Raw genomic sequence first — 17992 nt, forward strand, 5'->3', positions numbered from 1 at the left:
GGCCAGGCATGACCCAGAAAAGTGTGTCCGGCCAGAGTGTTATCGAGCGTGACGGGAAATGTGGTGCACCCCTGCAGGGATGAAAATTAACTATTCGAATAGCCGTGTCCATGGTTACAGGACGACTTGGAGTTGTGCCGTGATCTTATACAACTACAATTGTTACTTAACTGGAATTAGTTGCCCCGGGATCGCTTCCTCGCACGGGTTGAGGGAGGATCTCTGGGCGTGACCTCACTTTAATATTGCTGGAACAATATGACTATTAATTGTGTTACACCTGTTCTACTCTCGTCTATTGCTGCAAGACCCTGAAGATGCTAGTCTTTGATAGGACTAGGCCTTCTCTCTCTTCCTCGCTTTGCTGCAGTCAGTCCACATATAACCCCACTTCTTTGATATTGATGCATATTTAGAATAGTTGTGATGTAAGACTTGCAAGTACTTTGGATGAGTACTCACCATTGCTTTGCTCCCCCTTTGTCCCCTTGATCCGTTGCTGCGCCCAGATGTTGGAGCCCAGAAGATGGAGTTTCCTGTCGACGTCTGCCCCCCCGTTGGTGACTTCTTCGTGGAGGCCGCTGAAGAATAGGAGTAGTTTGGAGGTTCCCAGGAAGGAGGCCTTGCCTCGTTCGATCGTGTTTATTTTGTGCTAGCCTTATCTAAGGCACCCCATGTTTTATGTCTGTACTCAGATATTGTTGCTTCCGCTGACTCGTGTGTTTATCAAGCTTCTGTATTTTAGCCCTCGAGGCCCCTGACTTGTAATATGAAGCTTGTATTGTTTTATTTGTGTCTAGAGTTGTGTTGTGATATCTTCTCGTGAGTCTTTGAGTTTGATCGTACGCATTTGCGTGTATGATTAGCGTACGATTAAATTGAGAACGTCACACTGGACATGCCTCCGACGGGCGCCGGGGGCTGCCACCTACATCAACCATATGGCACCCCCCGGTCGCCTCGTCTCATCCACACGTCTAGGCAGCATCGTCCCGCATCCGAGTATCTCCGATGGCGCACGAGCTCAAGCGTCAACACGCCGCTCGCCGCCACCGTGCCAGAGGCCGAGGGCGCCATCTCGGGCACGACGCCTTTGGCGAGACCCAAGTGCGCTCCTGCGTGTGTCGCTCTCGTCGGCCCGCAACACCAGGGGTTATGACGGGAGGGCCGCGCGGGCACGTCCCTAACGTCCGCTCAGTCCCGCCCCCGTCGGGGACTTGGCGGGAGCTGATGGAGGCATGGGGTCCGGCCTCGCTGGGAAGGTGTCATCCGGCGTCCCCCGGCGTGCTTCACACATCGAGGAGGGAATACCGGAGGTCTGACTACATCAACCCTTGGAGGCGCGCTCGGTCCGACAAGTACCACATTGTCACACCCCCGGGCTACGGAGGAGGCAACGCATACCATCTCTATGATAGGGGGCTTGCACGCGACCCCGCGAGCAACCCCCACGTGAGCAAGTACGAACTACACCGCGGGGGTGGCCCGTGGGGGTGGCTTCGCGATGACGCCTAGCGCAGGCGTCCTCACGGAGTACACCTGTTGGTCGGGAGCTGCTTCGGGCAGGCGTCTGCGTCCGGGGACCAGGGACCTCTCGTCTTGGATAGGGTGGACGCACCCTCGTGTCCAGGTCGAGGCGCCCGAGCCTAGGGACCGAGGGTGGAACATACGCCCATGTTCCCGGGTCAGATGATCCCAACCTGGAGGTCAGGGGTGGTGCATCCACCCTTGCCCCCAGGGCGCGCGACGCCTGCCTGGGGGTTGAGGGTGGGACACACGCCCATGTCGCCGGTGCATGCTTCGTTCGGTCACCAGCAGGTGTTCAAGTACCCGCCGCTGCCCTTAGGCTGGGCTAGCCCGGCCTGGGGGCATGGCCGAGGGTACCAGCGTGGGAACTTGGGGAGCACCCGCTAGCGCGCTGGGGCAGCGCCCCAGGGACTCAAAACCTACCGACTGGGCGAGCCTTCCAGCCAACGGGCGCTCGGCGCTCCTCCCATGCTCGAGGGCTCGCTCATGGCGGGCCACGCCACGCCACTACGAGCCCGAGGACTACGAGCGGGGCACACGCCTATGAGGCATGGGGCTCCCAAGGCGTCCCCGAGACTTGCATCAACCCGTGACATCTCTGCACCGCCCCCGCCGCCCTCTGCATCGACCCTGCATCGTCCTTCAATTCTTCCGGAACCTACTTCATCCCGTGACACTCTCACGTAATAACGAGCCGAGGCTGTATACGCCCAGGGCCACCGAGGACACGGAAGGGGTCCACACCACGCCTAGTGGAGAAGACGGAGGTAATCGACACAGTCCATCAATGACTTCCAGAATCAGGCGCCTAATGCCTCGGGGGTAGGGACAGTCGCTAGGCCAAAGCGTCCTCGCGACCTCCCAGATACACCCCCACCGTGACACTCTCACGTAGTAACGAGCCGAGGCTGTATACGCCCAGGGACCCCCGAGGACACGGAAGGGGTCCACCCCATGTCTAGTGGAAGCCCTATGCTTAGCGCTGGGGGGAGACGCACGCGGTGAATAGCTTGGGTGTCGGACGTGGCAGTTTTCTCGTTCCTTCCTTGCGTTTTCAGTTGTGGCCCACCAGAGCCGCCCCTATTTGTATCCTGATCTATCGAAGGCTTCTTTGCTTAATTTTTTGAAATGAAAAGAAGGGCGGGAATTTTTCTTCATTTTCTCTCATTTTACCGAACTCGAGTTCTCTTTCTTCCTTTGTTTTGATTGGTGTTTTGCGGAAACCCCGGGAGACCCCTGGGCCTCCCGGGGCAACCGCAAAAGGGGCGGAATGGGGAATCGCTCAGCGCCAAGGGGGGCTCCTGAGCATCGAGCCTCAGGAGTCTTACCGGTCATAAAGCCACTCGCCACCCCTGGTGCCATCCTGGGGTTTAGGACGGCGCCAAGGCGGCGGGGCCCCGCCCCGTGAAGTGCGTCGAAGCTAACAGCGACAAGGAAATGTGCGGGACTAGGACCTGTCGACGTAGAGCGGTTCGAGTGTCAAGGGGGACTCGTGATCAACGTGCCTCAAGAGCCTTACTGGTCGCAAAGCCACTCGTCCCTAAGGGTGTTGGGGCTCTGCCCCATGAGGAGTAACCTTGGTAACGAGTTGTGCCTCATGGCGGCGGGGAAATGTGCCAAAAGGGTCCTCAAGTCGTCCCACACGCAGGGAGGAGGCGACACGCCCGTGGGCTAGATCATCAGAGTTGCGACAACACGGGTTGGCGGCGCCCACGAACACGGGGGAAGCGTCGTACACACTTCATCTTCTGAGAATGCATTAAAAGGTACCCACCAGGTACATCAAAGTTGCTGTTAAACTTGATACATAACCCTACCAGGAAAGCAAGGCGGTGGATCAGGAGGATACACCATCGCCATAGTCCATGTTGTGGCCTTCAGGAGCAAGCCTCGTCACCAGTTCCTCCACGTGAACCTCGACCCATTCGGCCAGGGCGGTGCAGATCACCTCTGGCACCAGTCCCAACACCGCAGCGAAGTCGAAGTCCGGGTGAAGATGAAGGAGGTGGTTGAAGACGTTCGAGGCCGCTTGACCCAAAAGGTCACGGCTCTTCTCATCCACAAGCGCAACGGCCTTCTCGACACCTGCCTCAAGACATTCCACGACGTGACAGAAGAAGCCCAAGTACCCAGCATCGTCGGGGGTCAGGGGACTAGAGACACTCTCGCTGCAGATGTCGCTCAAAGCACGGGAGGCTCTCTTCTCAAGGGATCGGAGCATCCGAGGGCGTTCAAGCTAGAGGCTGCGAGCACGGGCCGCCTCTTTGGAGGCCTCTCCAACCAGGGAAGCCGCGCCTTTCACCTATTTGCAAACATGAGACAGTTTACCTTCGACAGAAGCCTGGGCGTTCAGCGCGACCTGTCGATGTTTCACTTCCTGACCCAACCTCCTCCGGAGGGCGCTGACCTCATTTTGAAGATGATAGCGGCGCTCAAGGAAGCGGGACTCCTGGAGCCTCAACTTCGTGCGGTAGTCGAAGAGAAGGGAATGCTGAGCCTCCTCCACCCTTCTGTCTATCGCCTCCTGAAGTTTCGCTTCACGAGAGGCAAGGGAGTCTTCAACAAGCGAAACCAGGCGCTCCCTCATCTCCAGACGCTCCTGCTCCAAGCTTAGCTCCACCTCTACAAGCGCCAGCGAATCGGCAGATGCTCGAGAACCTGCGCCGGCGAGGAAGGGCTCCGCTGGAGGACCCCCCAAGGTGGCCTCCAGCGGGACCCACTCTTCAAGGTCGGTGATGAGGGCGCAGAGCTCCTTGTGGCGATCTTCGGAGGCCCTGCGCTGACAATCAGCCTCCTGAGCCTCAGAGAGAGCACGCTTGCGGGCTTCTACCGCTGCAGAAAGGGACGCCTCTGTCTGTGTGTGGGCGTGCTCCCGTTGCAGACGGCCGAGGTTCATGGCAACCTCAAGGTAGCGCCAACCTGACGCAAGGTGCTGGCGCTTACGTTCCCGGTGGGCTTCGTGACTCGCAAGCCCCGCCCCCAGACGTTGAAGCGCGTCCGCTGTGGTGCGGAGCAAGCCCCACTGCACGGCGGGCGAACCCGCGGCAGGCTCCAGAGTCCATCATGGATCCTCACCTCCTGTACGGCGAACAGGAGAAGCGCACGAGGAATCACCCGGCCCGAGTCCATGCTCGGGGGCTGGGGGCTCCCGTGCGGCCGTTTCGTTGGCATCGAGCGCCCCATGAGGCCCCACATCGCCAAGCAGGAGGGGTCCAAGGGGAAGATGCGGCATGGCCCTAGGAGGGGCCACAGGCGAGGGAAAAGGCACCCTTCCGGAGTACCGGAGGCCGTGACCGAGGAAGACCACGGGGGGCTCACGTGCATGGGACTCAGGAGATCAAACCCCGCAGAGTGCGAGGAAAGAGACCGCGGGGATGCTCGGTGACCTCAGGAGCAGGCAACGCTGATCCGCCTTCCTGGCCGCCGAAGGGGAGACTGAAGAGCAAGGGTTCAGAAGATAGGCGCATAAAGGAAGGACGAAGGAGAATACGGGCGCTTACGCGTCAATGGCCACCCACTTCTTCCTCATCAAAGCCCACCATGCCAGGGGACGGCCGCCCTCGGGCGACCTCCTCTTCCGGCCGGCGAGGTGGCCTAGCGGGGGAACTCAGTTGCCCTCGAGCGAGGCTTGGAGGCAGGGGCGGTGTCTTCCACCATCGAGCGATCGCCACCACCAACCCCGACTCGACACGGAGCCAGAGTCGGGGGAGCGGACGATGAAGCGCCGGACACCTCGGCTGCGGGAGGGATGGCATGACCAGAATTCCCATGGGCCTGAGCCCCAAGTGTTGGGGCCCCCCGGAGACACTCTTTCCCCCCAGGGAGAAGCCCCCGCTCGTCAAAGGGCGGCATCCTTGCGGGGAGAGCTCCCGGAGCCTTGAAGCTATACAGCCGAAGACCGTTCAGGGGAAGCTCACCAGGATTGCGACTGGTCAGCCGACGGAGCAGCACGCGCATGACGTCAGGGGAAAGAGGCATGACCTGGATCCTCACCGAGTCGTTGGGCCCCACATAGGCCCACATTGGACGAGAATGGTGCTGAAGAGGAGCAATTCGCCAGCAAATAAACTCTCGCACCACCATCGCCATCATCACCCCCACCCGTCTCATCTTCTCCAGCCGGGCTAAGCCAGCGCCAACCTGGGGTCAATGAATTCTTTGCGCCCCCACCGTCGATTTGGCGTTGCGGGGGTGGGCGGAGGCTCGAACAGAGCCCCAGCCTCGGCAGTTTCAACTTGCACCCACTCCCGCCGGAACCCCTCTGCATCGGGGTGGAGCTCAGCATCTAGGGCCCCAGGGATTGATGCATCGGCGGCCTTCAAGGACGTACATCAGGAGCACTGCTCCTTGGAGACCAACTCGAGGGAGAAGAAGTGGCGAAGCAATGCTACAGAGGGAGTAACGCCAACAAAAGCCTCGCATAAGAACGTGAAGGCCGAAAGAAGAACCAAAGAACCGGGATCAAGGTGGAGCGCATGGATCCGATAATGCGAAAGCACTGCACTGAGGAAGCTAGAGAACGACGGCAACACTCCTTGCCTCGGGGCCACGAACCTGGCCAGATCCGGGTGGCCCCCCACTCATTGGAGCGAGCAGGAACCACCACTCGGACCTTCTCCAAACCTTCGAGGTTCACCACTGTCGACCGACCCAGCACGGGCCCAGGCACCGCCGGGATGGTCGAGCTCTGTGAGCCCCCGTATTCCCCCCTTTCGGAGGCATGGCGGGGATAGGGAGGCGTAGGCGACGCGTTGTGTGGGAGTCAGAGGAAGGGCAGGAGTCGAGACCAGTAGGAGGAAGGGCCGGAAGCGGGATCGATGTGAGGCGGAGGAAGCCTGCAAACGCAGGTCACGGGATGTTGTACGAAGAAGACGGGTTCTCCGTTTAAAAGGCCTGGCCCACAGGCGTTTAGGGCCCGCGATGTTTCGGGACGCCCTCAAGGCTTCACCGAGAGGCCAACCCAGGCACGCCTTGGGCTCGGGGGCTACTGTAGGCGTTCTGGGAATGGGGGTACCCAGACCTGCCTCCCTACGGCGCTGAGCTCGCGCACTTCATCGACCTAAGATCAATTGGTGCATCACCACCCATGACAAGGCCCTCGCGAGGGTCCAAGCCTCGCAAGGAGGAGAGACATCAAGACCCGTAGGGGGCCTCCTCAGGACCCCTCCAGAGCGACGGATATACCGAGGCGAGGCCCAACGTCAGGAGTCAAGGCTGACATAGAGGGAGGACAGATGAGCAACAAGCGGTGTAGTTTCCCCTTTGGCGCAAAGAGGGCAAAGGCGAACGCCGGTTCCCAAGGCGTCTTCTAAAGGTTTCCCTTATGGTGCAACAAGACCATGGCCGCCCGCCGGCAGGATGGACATCATCCCTGCGCCCACGCCTGCAGTGTGGGCCACTACTTTGCACGCAAAGACCACTTTTGACGGGGGAAGCATGTTCCATTGTACCCCTTCGAAATTGGCCATTGTGGGATCCCTTCCCGCCGAAACGATATGGGAAGAGGACCCGGGCCTCCACTATAAATAGAGAGGGTAGGATACTTCGTAGAGGGATCAGTTCATTCTCACCCTTGAGCAACACACAAAGCCACCCAGCCTCCGGAGGCTCGAGAGCACTGTACTAGTTTATCCTCCAACCTCCACGAGAGGCAATCCACCAAAGCAGGAGTAGGGTTTTACGCTTCCCAGCAGCCCGAACCTGGGTAAACTGTTGTGTTTTGTGTTTCCCTCACCATCGAGTGAGTCCTTCGTCGTTCCCATCGAGTAGCGAGCTCGGCAGGGTTAAGCAGGAAGGGATCTTCGTACACGCCCGTGTGTTCAAATCTTTAGGGCTTTGCGGAGCCCGAAATCCGATAGAGTGCTTTCGTTGCAAGGGGATGGGTCACTGGAAGCGGAACTGCCCCAAGTATCTGACCGACAAGAAGGCGGCCAACACCAAAAAAGGTATATATGATATACATGTTATTTATGTGTACCTCACCAACTCTCATCTTAGTGTCTGGGTATTTGATACCGGTTCGGTTGCTCACATACAACTCAAAGCAGGAACTACGAAATAGATGGAGGTTGGCGAAGGACGAAGTGACGATGCGCACGGGAAATGGTTCCAAGGTTGATGCGATCATCGTCAGCACGCTCTCAGTGCAATTACCATCGGGATTAGTGATGAACCTAACTAATATTTATTTAGTGTCTACGTTGAGCATGAACATTATATCTGGATCTTGTTTATTTCGAGACGGTTACTCATTTAAATCAGAGAATAATGGTTGCTCTATTTATATGAGTAATATCTTATATGGTCATGCACCCAATGTGAGGGGTTTATGCTTATTGAATCTCAATAGTGATAGCACACATGTTCATAACATTGATGCCAAAAGATGTAAAGTTAATAATCATAGTACCACTTACTATGAAGAATCTCCATGCTGATGGACTTTTGGACTCACTTGATTTTGAATCACTTGACACATGTGAACCATGCCTCATGGGTAAGGTGACTAAGAGCCCGTTTTCCGAAATAATGGAGCGGGAAAATGACTTGTTGGAAATCATACATATTGATGTGTGTGGTCTGATGAGCATTGAGGCGCACGATGGATATCGTTATTTTCTCACCTTCACTGACGACTTAAGTAGATATGGGTATATTTACTTCATGAAACACAAGTCTAAAACGTTTGAAAAGTTCAAGCAATTTCATAGTGAAGTTGAGAATCATCGTAACAAGAAGATTAAATTCCTATGATTTGATCAAGGAAGAGAATGTCTCAGTTATGGTTTGGCACTCACTTAAGACAACATGGAATTGTTTCATAGCTGACACCGCCTAGAACACGATAGGGTAATGGTGTGTTCGAACGTCGTAATCGTACTTTATCGGATATGGTACGTTCTATGATGTCTCTTGCCGATTTGCTCTTATCTTTTCGGGGTTATGCATTAGAGACATCTGCATTTACTTTAAATTGGGCACCATCAAAATCCGTTGAGACGACGCCATATGAACTATGGTTTGCCAAGAAACCAAAGTTGTCGTTTCTTAAAGTTTGGGGATGTGATGTTTATGTCAAAAAGCTTCAGCCAAAAAAGCTGAAACCCAAAGCGGAGAAATGCGTCTTCATAGGATACCTAAAATAGACAGTTGGGTACACCTTCTATCTCAGATTCAAAGGCAAAGTGTTTGTCGCTAAGAACGAAACATTTCTTGAGAAAGAGTTTCTCTCGAAAGAATTGAGTGGGAGGAAGATAGAACTTGATGAGGTTGTTGAACCTTCACTTCAACCAGAAAGTAGCACATCGCAGAAAGTTGTTTCAATGGAGCCTACATCAATTGAAGAGGAAGCTAATGATGATCATGAAGATTTGGATCAAGTTGCTATCAAACCTCATAGGTCGACAAGGGAACGCACTGCTCCTGAGTGGTATGGTAACCCTGTATTAACATTCAATTTGTTGGACAATAATGAACCTACGAGCTATGGAGAATCGATGCTGGGCCCGGAGTCCAACAAATGGTTAGAGGCCAAGAAATCCGAGATAGGATCCATGTATGAAAACAAAGTATGGACTTTGGAAGTATTAGATGAAGGGCGAAAGACCATTAAGAACAAAAGGATCTTTAAGAAGAAGAAGGAAGCCGATGGAAATATCACCGTCTATAAAGCTCGACTTGTGGCAAAGGGTTTTTCACAAGTTCAAGGAGTTGACTACGATGAGACTTTCTCAACCGTAGCGATGCTTAAGTCCGTCAGAATCATGTTAGCAATAATTGCATTTTTCGATTATGAAATTTGGCAGATGGATGTCAAAACAACATTCCTTAATGGTTTCCTTAAGGAAGAGTTGTATATGATGCAGATCGGAAGGTTTTGTGGATCCAGAGAATGCTGACAAAGTATGCAAACCCCAGCGATCCATTTATGGACTTGTGCACGCATCTTGGAGTTGAAATCAACGCTTTGATGAGGTGATCAAGGGGTTTGGGTTTATACAAGTTTATGGAGAAGCTTGTATTTACAAGAAAGTGAGTGGGAGATCTATAGAGTTTCTAATATTATATGTGGATGACATATTGCTGATTGGAAACAATATAGAATTTCTTGGAAGCATAAAAGAATATTTGAATAAGTGTTTTTCAATGAAGGACCTAGGAGGATTTGCTTTCATATTAGGCATCAAGATCTATAGAGATAGATCGAGACGCTTAATAGGACTTTCACACATCACATACCTTGACAAAGTTTTGAAGAAGTTCAAAATGGATCAGTCCAAGAAAGGGTTCTTGCGTGTATTTTAAGGTGTGAAGTTGAGTAAGACTCAATGTCGAGTGACTGCAGAAGATAGAGAAAAGATGAGTGTCATCCCCCATGCTTTAGCCATAGGCTCTATTATGTATGCAATGCTGTGCACAAGACCTGATGTCAGCCTTGCCATAAGTATAGCGGGAAGATTTCAAAGCGATCCAAGAATGGAACACTCGATAGCGGTCAAGAATATTCTGAACTACCTGAAAAGGACTAAGGAAATGTTTCTCGTGTATGGAGGTGATCTAGAGCTCGTCGTAAAGAGTTACGTCGATGCAAGCTTTGACACTGATCCGGATGACTCTATGTCTCAAGCCGGATACATATTTATTCTCAATGGAAGAGCGGTAAGCAGGTGCGGTTCCAAGCAAAGCGTGGTAGCTGATTCTACATGCAATGCCGAGTACATAGATGCCTCGGAGGCGGCTAAAGAAGGTGTGTGGATGAGGGAGTTCATGACAGATCTTGGAGTTGTGCCCAATGTTGGAATTATGCCCTAGAGGCAATAATAAATATAGTTATTATTATAATTCCTGTATCAAGATAATCGTTTATTATCCATGCTATAATTGTATTGAATGAAGACTCATTTACATGTGTGGATACATAGACAAAACACCGTCCCTAGCAAGCCTCTAGTTGGCTAGCCAGTTGATCAAAGATAGTCAGTGTCTTCTGATTATGAACAAGGTGTTGTTGCTTGATAACTGGATCACGTCATTGGGAGAATCACGTGATGGACTAGACCCAAACTAATAGACGTAGCATGTTGATCGTGTCATTTTGTTGCTACTGTTTTCTGCGTGTCAAGTATTTATTCCTATGACCATGAGATCATATAACTCACTGACACCGGAAGAATGCTTTGTGTGTATCAAACGTCGCAACGTAACTGGGTGACTATAAAGATGCTCTACAGGTATCTCCGAAGGTGTTAGTTGAGTTATTATGGATCAAGACTGGGATTTGTCACTCCGTGTGACGGAAAGGTATCTCGGGGCCCACTCGGTAATACAACATCACACACAAGCCTTGCAAGCAATGTGACTTAGTGTAAGTTGCAGGATCTTGTATTACGGAACGAGTAAAGAGACTTGCCGGTAAACGAGATTGAAATAGGTATGCGGATACTGACGATCGAATCTCGGGCAAGTAACATACCGAAGGACAAAGGGAATGACATACGAGATTATATGAATCCTTGGCACTGAGGTTCAAACGATAAGATCTTCGTAGAATATGTAGGATCCAATATGGGCATCCAGGTCCCGCTATTGGATATTGACCGAGGAGTCTCTCGGGTCATGTCTACATAGTTCTCGAACCCGCAGGGTCTGCACACTTAAGGTTCGACGTTGTTTTATGCGTATTTGAGTTATATGGTTGGTTACCGAATGTTGTTCCGAGTCTCGGATGAGATCACGGACGTCACAAGGGTTTCCGGAATAGTCCGGAAACGAAGATTGATATATAGGATGACCTCATTTGATTACCGGAAGGTTTTCGGAGTTACCGGGAATGTACCAGGAATGACGAATGGGTTCCGGGAGTTCACCGAGGGGGGGGGGGGCAACCCACCCCGGGGAAGCCCATAAGCCATAAGGGTGGCGCACCAACCCTTAGTGGGCTGGTGGGACAGCCCAAAAGGGCCCTATGCGCCATACAAAGAAAAATCAAAGAGAAAGAAAAAAAGGGAGGTGGGAAGGAAGGGAAGGACTCCCACCCACCAAACCAAGTCCAACTCGGTTTGGGGGGGCGGGAGCCTTCCCCCCTTGGACTCGGCCGACCCCCTTGGGGCTCCTTGAGCCCCAAGGCAAGGTCCCCTCCCTCCCACCTATATATACGGAGGTATTGGGGCTGATTTGAGACGACTTTCCCACGGCAGCCCGACGACATACCTCCACAGTTTTTCTTGTAGATCGCGTTTCTGCGGAGCTCGGGCGGAGCCCTGCTGAGACAAGGTCATCACCAACCTTCGGAGCGCCGTCACGCTGCCGGAGAACTCTTCTACCTCTCCGTCTCTCTTGCTGGATCAAGAAGGCCGAGATCATCGTCGAGTTGTACGTGTGTTGAACGCGGAGGTGCCGTCCGTTCGGTACTAGATCGTGGGACTGATCGCGGGGCGGATCGAGGGACGTGAGGACGTTCCACTACATCAACCGCGTTCACTAACGCTTATGCTGTACGATCTACAAGGGTACGTAGATCACTCATCCCCTCTCGTAGATGGACATCACCATGATAGGTCTTCGTGCGCGTAGGAAAATTTTGTTTCCCATACGCCGTTCCCCAACAGTGGCATCATGAGCTAGGTTCATGCGTAGATGTCTTCTCGAGTAGAACACAAAATTTTTTGCGGGCGGTGATGTGCGTTTTGCTGCCCTCCTTAGTCTTTTCTTGATTCTGCGGTATTGTTGGATTGAAGCGGCTGGGACCGACATTACTCGTACGCTTACGAGAGACTGGTTTCATCGTTACGAGTAACTCCGTTGCTCAAAGATGACTGGCAAGTGTCGGTTTCTCCAACTTTAGTTGAATCGGATTTCACCGAGGAGGTCCTTGGATGAGGTTAAATAGCAACTCATATATCTCCGTTGTGGTGTTTGCGTAAGTAAGATGCGATCCTACTAGATACCCTTGGTCACCACGTAAAACATGCAACAACAAAATTAGAGGGCGTCTAACTTGTTTTTGCAGGGTATGCTTGTGATGTGATATGGCCAACGATGTGATGTGATATATTGGATGTATGAGATGATCATGTTGTAATAGAAATATTGACTTGCACGTCGATGGTACGCCAACCGGCAGGAGCCATAGGGTTGTCTTTATACTAACGTTTGTGCTTGCAGATGCGTTTACTATTTTGCTAGGATGTAGCTTTAGTAGTGATAGCATGAGTAGCACGACAACCCCGATGGCAACACGTTGATGGAGATCATGGCGTGGCGCCGGTGACAAGAAGATCGTGTCGGTGCTTTGGTGATGAAGATCAAGAAGCACGTGATGATGGCCATATCATGTCACTTATGAATTGCATGTGATGTTAATCCTTTTATGCACCTTATTTTGCTTAGAACGACGGTAGCATTATGAGGTGATCTCTCACTAAAATTTCAAGACGAAATTGTGTTCTCCCCGACTGTGCACCGTTGCTACAGTTCGTCATTTCGAGACACCACGTGATGATCGGGTGTGATAGACTCAACGTTCACATACAACGGGTGCAAAACAGTTGCGCACGCGGAACACTCGGGTTAAGCTTGACGAGCCTAGCATGTGCAGACATGGCCTCGGAACACATGAGACCGAAAGGTCGATCATGAATCATATAGATGATATGATTAGCATAGGGATGCTTACCACTGAAACTATACTCAACTCACGTGATGATCGGACTTGAGCTAGTGTAAGTGGATCATGAACCACTCAAATGACTAGAGAGATGTACTTTTTGAGTGGGAGTTTAGCGAATAATTTGATTAAGTTAAACTCTAATTATCTTGAACATAGTCTTAGTCCACTTTGAATATATTTGTGTTGTAGATCATGGCTCACGCGATAGTCATCCTGAATTTTAATACGTTCCTAGAGAAAGCTAAGTTGAAAGATGATGGAAGCAACTTTGTAGACTGGGCTCGTAATCTTAAGCTAATCTTACAAGCTGGGAAGAAGGATTATGTGCTTAATGCTGCATTAGGAGATGAACCACCCGCTACGGCTGATTAGGATGTTAAGAACACTTGGTTAGCACGTAAGGAGGACTACTCAATAGTTCAATGTGCAGTCTTGTATGGCTTAGAACCGGGACTTCAACGTTGCTTTGAGCGTCATGGAGCATTTGAGATGTTCCAGGAGTTGAAGTTTATCTTTCAGAAGAACGCCCGGATCGAGAGGTATGAGACCTCCGATAAATTCTATGCTTGCAAGATGGAGGAAAACTCATCTGTCAGTGAACATGTGCTCAAAATGTCTGGGTACTCAAACCGTCTAGCTGAGCTGGGGATTGAACTCCCGCAAGAATCTATCACTGACAGAATCCTTCAATCACTGCCGCCAAGCTATAAAGGCTTTGTGTTGAACTACAACATGCAAGGGATGAACAAGTCTCCTGGCGAGTTGTTTGCGATGCTGAAAGTCGCAGAGTCTGAACTCCGTAAAGAGCATCAAGTGTTGATGGTGAATAAGACCACTAGTTTCAAGAGAAACGGCAAAGGCAAGAAGGGCAATTCGAAGAAGAGCAGCAAGCCTGTTGCCAATCCGACGGAGAAACCCAAAGTTGGACCTAAGCCTGAAACGGAGTGTTACTATTGCAAGGGTATGGGTCACTGGAAGCGCAATTGCCCCAAGTATCTCGCAGATAAGAAGGCGGCCAAAGAAAAATCAGGTATATTTGATATACATGTTATTGATGTGTACTTAACCGGCTCTCGTAGTAGTGCCTGGGTATTCGATACCGGTTCTGTTGCTCATATTTGCAACTTGAAACAGGAACTGCGGAATAGACGAAGGCTGGCGAAAGATGAAGTGACGATGCGCGTAGGAAATGGTTCCAAGGTTGATGCAATCGCCGTCGGCACAGTGTCACTTCAGTTACCGTCAGGATTAGTGATAAACTTAAATCTTTGTTATTTAGTGCCTGCGTTGAGCATGAACATTATATCTGGATCTTGTTTATTGCGAGACGGTTACTCTTTTAAGTCAGAGAATAATGGTTGTTCTATTTCCATGAGTAACATCTTTTATAGTCATGCACCGAATGTGAGAGGATTGTTCATATTGAATCTTGATAGCGATACGCATATACATAACATTGAGATCAAAAGAGTTAGAGTTAACAATGATAGCGCCATATTTTTGTGGCACTGCCGCTTAGGTCATATTGGTGTAAAGCGCATGAAGAAACTCCATGCTGATGGACTTTTGGAGTCACTTGACTTTGATTCACTTGACACATGCGAACCATGCCTCATGGGCAAGATGACTAAGACTCCGTTCTCTGGAACAATGGAGCGTGCAAGTGACTTGTTGGAAATCATACATACCGATGTGTGTGGTCCGATGAGCGTGGAGGCACGCGGCGGATATCGTTATTTTCTCACCTTCACTGACGATTTAAGTAGATATGGTTATGTCTACTTGATGAAGCACAAGTCTGAAACATTTGAAAAGTTCAAGCTATTTCAGAGTGAAGTGGAAAATCATCGTAACAAGAAGATCAAGTTCCTGCGGTCTGATCGTGGGGGTGAATATCTGAGTTTCGAGTTTGGTACTCACTTAAGACAATGTGGAATTGTTTCACAGTTAACACCGCCTGGAACACCACAACGTAATGGTGTGTCCGAACGTCGTAATCGTACTCTATTAGAGATGGTGCAATCTATGATGTCTCTTACTGATTTGCCATTATCGTTTTGGGGTTATGCATTAGAAACAGCTGCATTCACTTTAAATAGGGCACCATCAAAATCCGTTGAGACGACACCATACGAACTGTGGTATGGCAAAAGGCCAAAGTTGTCGTTTCTTAAAGTTTGGGGATGTGATGCTTATGTCAAAAAGCTTCAGCCTGAAAAACTGGAACCCAAAGCGGAAAAGTGCGTCTTCATAGGTTACTCAAAAGAGACAGTTGGGTACACCTTCTATCTCAAATCCGAGGGCAAAGTGTTTGTTGCTAAAAACGGAGCTTTTCTCGAGAAGGAGTTTCTCTCGAGAGAATTGAGTGGGAGGAAGATACAACTTGACGAGGTTGTCGAACCTCTCATCCCTCTGGATGGTGGCGCATGGCAAGGGGAAACCTCTGTCATTGCGACGCCGGTTGAGGAGGAAGTTAATGATGATGATGATGAAACTCCAGTTCAAGTTTCTGTCGAACCACGCAGGTCGATGAGACCACGTGCTGCTCCAGAGTGATACGGTAATCCCGTCTTATCAATCATGTTGTTAGACAACAATGAACCTGCGAATTATGAATAAGCAATGGTGGGCCCAGATTCCAACAAATGGCTAGAGGCCATGAAATCCGAGATAGGATCCATGTATGAGAACAAAGTATGGACTTTGGAGGTACTACCTGAGGGCCGCAAGGCCATTCAGAACAAATGGATCTTCAAGAGGAAGACAGACGCTGACGGCAATGTGACCGTTTATAAAGCTCGACTTGTGGCAAAGGGTTTTTCACAAGTTCAAGGAGTTGACTACGATGAGACTTTCTCACCCGTAGCAATGCTTAAGTCCGTCAGAATCATGTTAGCAATAGCTGCATTTTTCGATTATGAAATCTGGCAAATGGATGTCAAAACGGCGTTCCTTAAGGAAGAGTTGTATATGATACAACCCGAAGGTTTTGTCGATCCTAAGAATGCTAACAAGGTGTGCAAACTCCAGCGATCCATTTATGGACTGGTGCAAGCATCTCAGAGTTGGAACAAACGCTTTGATGAGGTGATCAAAGCATTTGGGTTTATACAAGTGGTTGGAGAATCTTGTATTTACAAGAAAGTGAGTGGGAGCTCTGTGGCGTTTCTAATATTATATGTGGATGACATATTACTGATTGGAAACAACGTAGAGTTTTTGGAGAGCATAAAAGGTTACTTGAATAAAAGTTTCTCTATGAAGGACCTAGGAGAAGCTGCTTACATTCTAGGCATTAAGATCTATAGGGATAGATCAAAACGCCTGATAGGACTTTCACAAAGCACATACCTTGATAAAGTTTTGAAGAGGTTCAAAATGGAACAGTCCAAGAAAGGGTTCTTGCCAGTTCTACAAGGTACGAGATTGAGTAAGACTCAGTGCCCAGCAACTGATGAAGATAGAGAGCATATGCGCTCCGTCCCCTATGCTTCAGCCATAGGTTCTATCATGTATGCGATGCTGTGCACTAGACCGGATGTTAGCCTGGCCATAAATATGGCAGGTAGGTTCCAGAGTAATCCAGGAGTGGATCACTGGACAGCGGTCAAGAATATCCTGAAGTACCTGAAAAGGACTAAGGAGATGTTTCTCGTGTATGGAGGTGACGAAGAGCTCGCCGTAAAAGGTTACGTCGATGCAAGCTTTGGCACAGATCCGGACGACTCTAAGTCGCAAACCGGATACGTATTTATTCTTAATGGGGGTGCGGTAAGCTGGTGCAGTTCAAAGCAAAGCGTCGTAGTAGATTCTACATGTGAAGCGGAGTACATGGCTGCCTCGGAGGCAGCTAAGGAGGGTGTCTGGATGAGGCAGTTCATGACGGATCTTGGAGTGGTGCCAAGCGCACTGAATCCAATAACCTTGTTCTGTGATAACACGGGTGCCATTGCCTTAGCAAAGGAACCACGGTTTCACAAGAAGACCAGACACATCAAAGGACGCTTCAACCTCATCCGCGACTACGTCGAGGGAGAGGACGTAAATATATGCAAAGTGCACATGGATCTGAATGTAGCAGACCCGCTAACTAAACCTCTTCCACGGCCAAAGCATGATCAACACCAGAATTGTATGGGTGTTAGATTTATTACAATGTAATTCACATGATGATGTGAGGGCTAGATTATTGACTCTAGTGCAAGTGGGAGACTGTTGGAATTATGCCCTAGAGGCAATAATAAATATAGTTATTATTATAATTCCTGTATCAAGATAATCGTTTATTATCCATGCTATAATTGTATTGAATGAAGACTCATTTACATGTGTGGATACATAGACAAAACACCGTCCCTAGCAAGCCTCTAGTTGGCTAGCCAGTTGATCAAAGATAGTCAGTGTCTTCTGATTATGAACAAGGTGTTGTTGCTTGATAACTGGATCACGTCATTGGGAGAATCACGTGATGGACTAGACCCAAACTAATAGACGTAGCATGTTGATCGTGTCATTTTGTTGCTACTGTTTTCTGCGTGTCAAGTATTTGTTCCTATGACCATGAGATCATATAACTCACTGACACCGGAGGAATGCTTTGTGTGTATCAAACGTCGCAACGTCACTGGGTGACTATGAAGATGCTCTACAGGTATCTCCGAAGGTGTTTGTTGAGTTAGTATGGATCGAGACTGGGATTTGTCACTCCGTGTGACGGAGAGGTATCTCGGGGCCCACTCGGTAATACAACATCACACACAAGCCTTGCAAGCAAAGTGACTTAGTGTAAGTTGCGGG

This window comes from Hordeum vulgare, chromosome 6H (assembly GCF_904849725.1).
Source record: "Hordeum vulgare subsp. vulgare chromosome 6H, MorexV3_pseudomolecules_assembly, whole genome shotgun sequence".
Taxonomy (NCBI): domain Eukaryota; kingdom Viridiplantae; phylum Streptophyta; class Magnoliopsida; order Poales; family Poaceae; genus Hordeum; species Hordeum vulgare.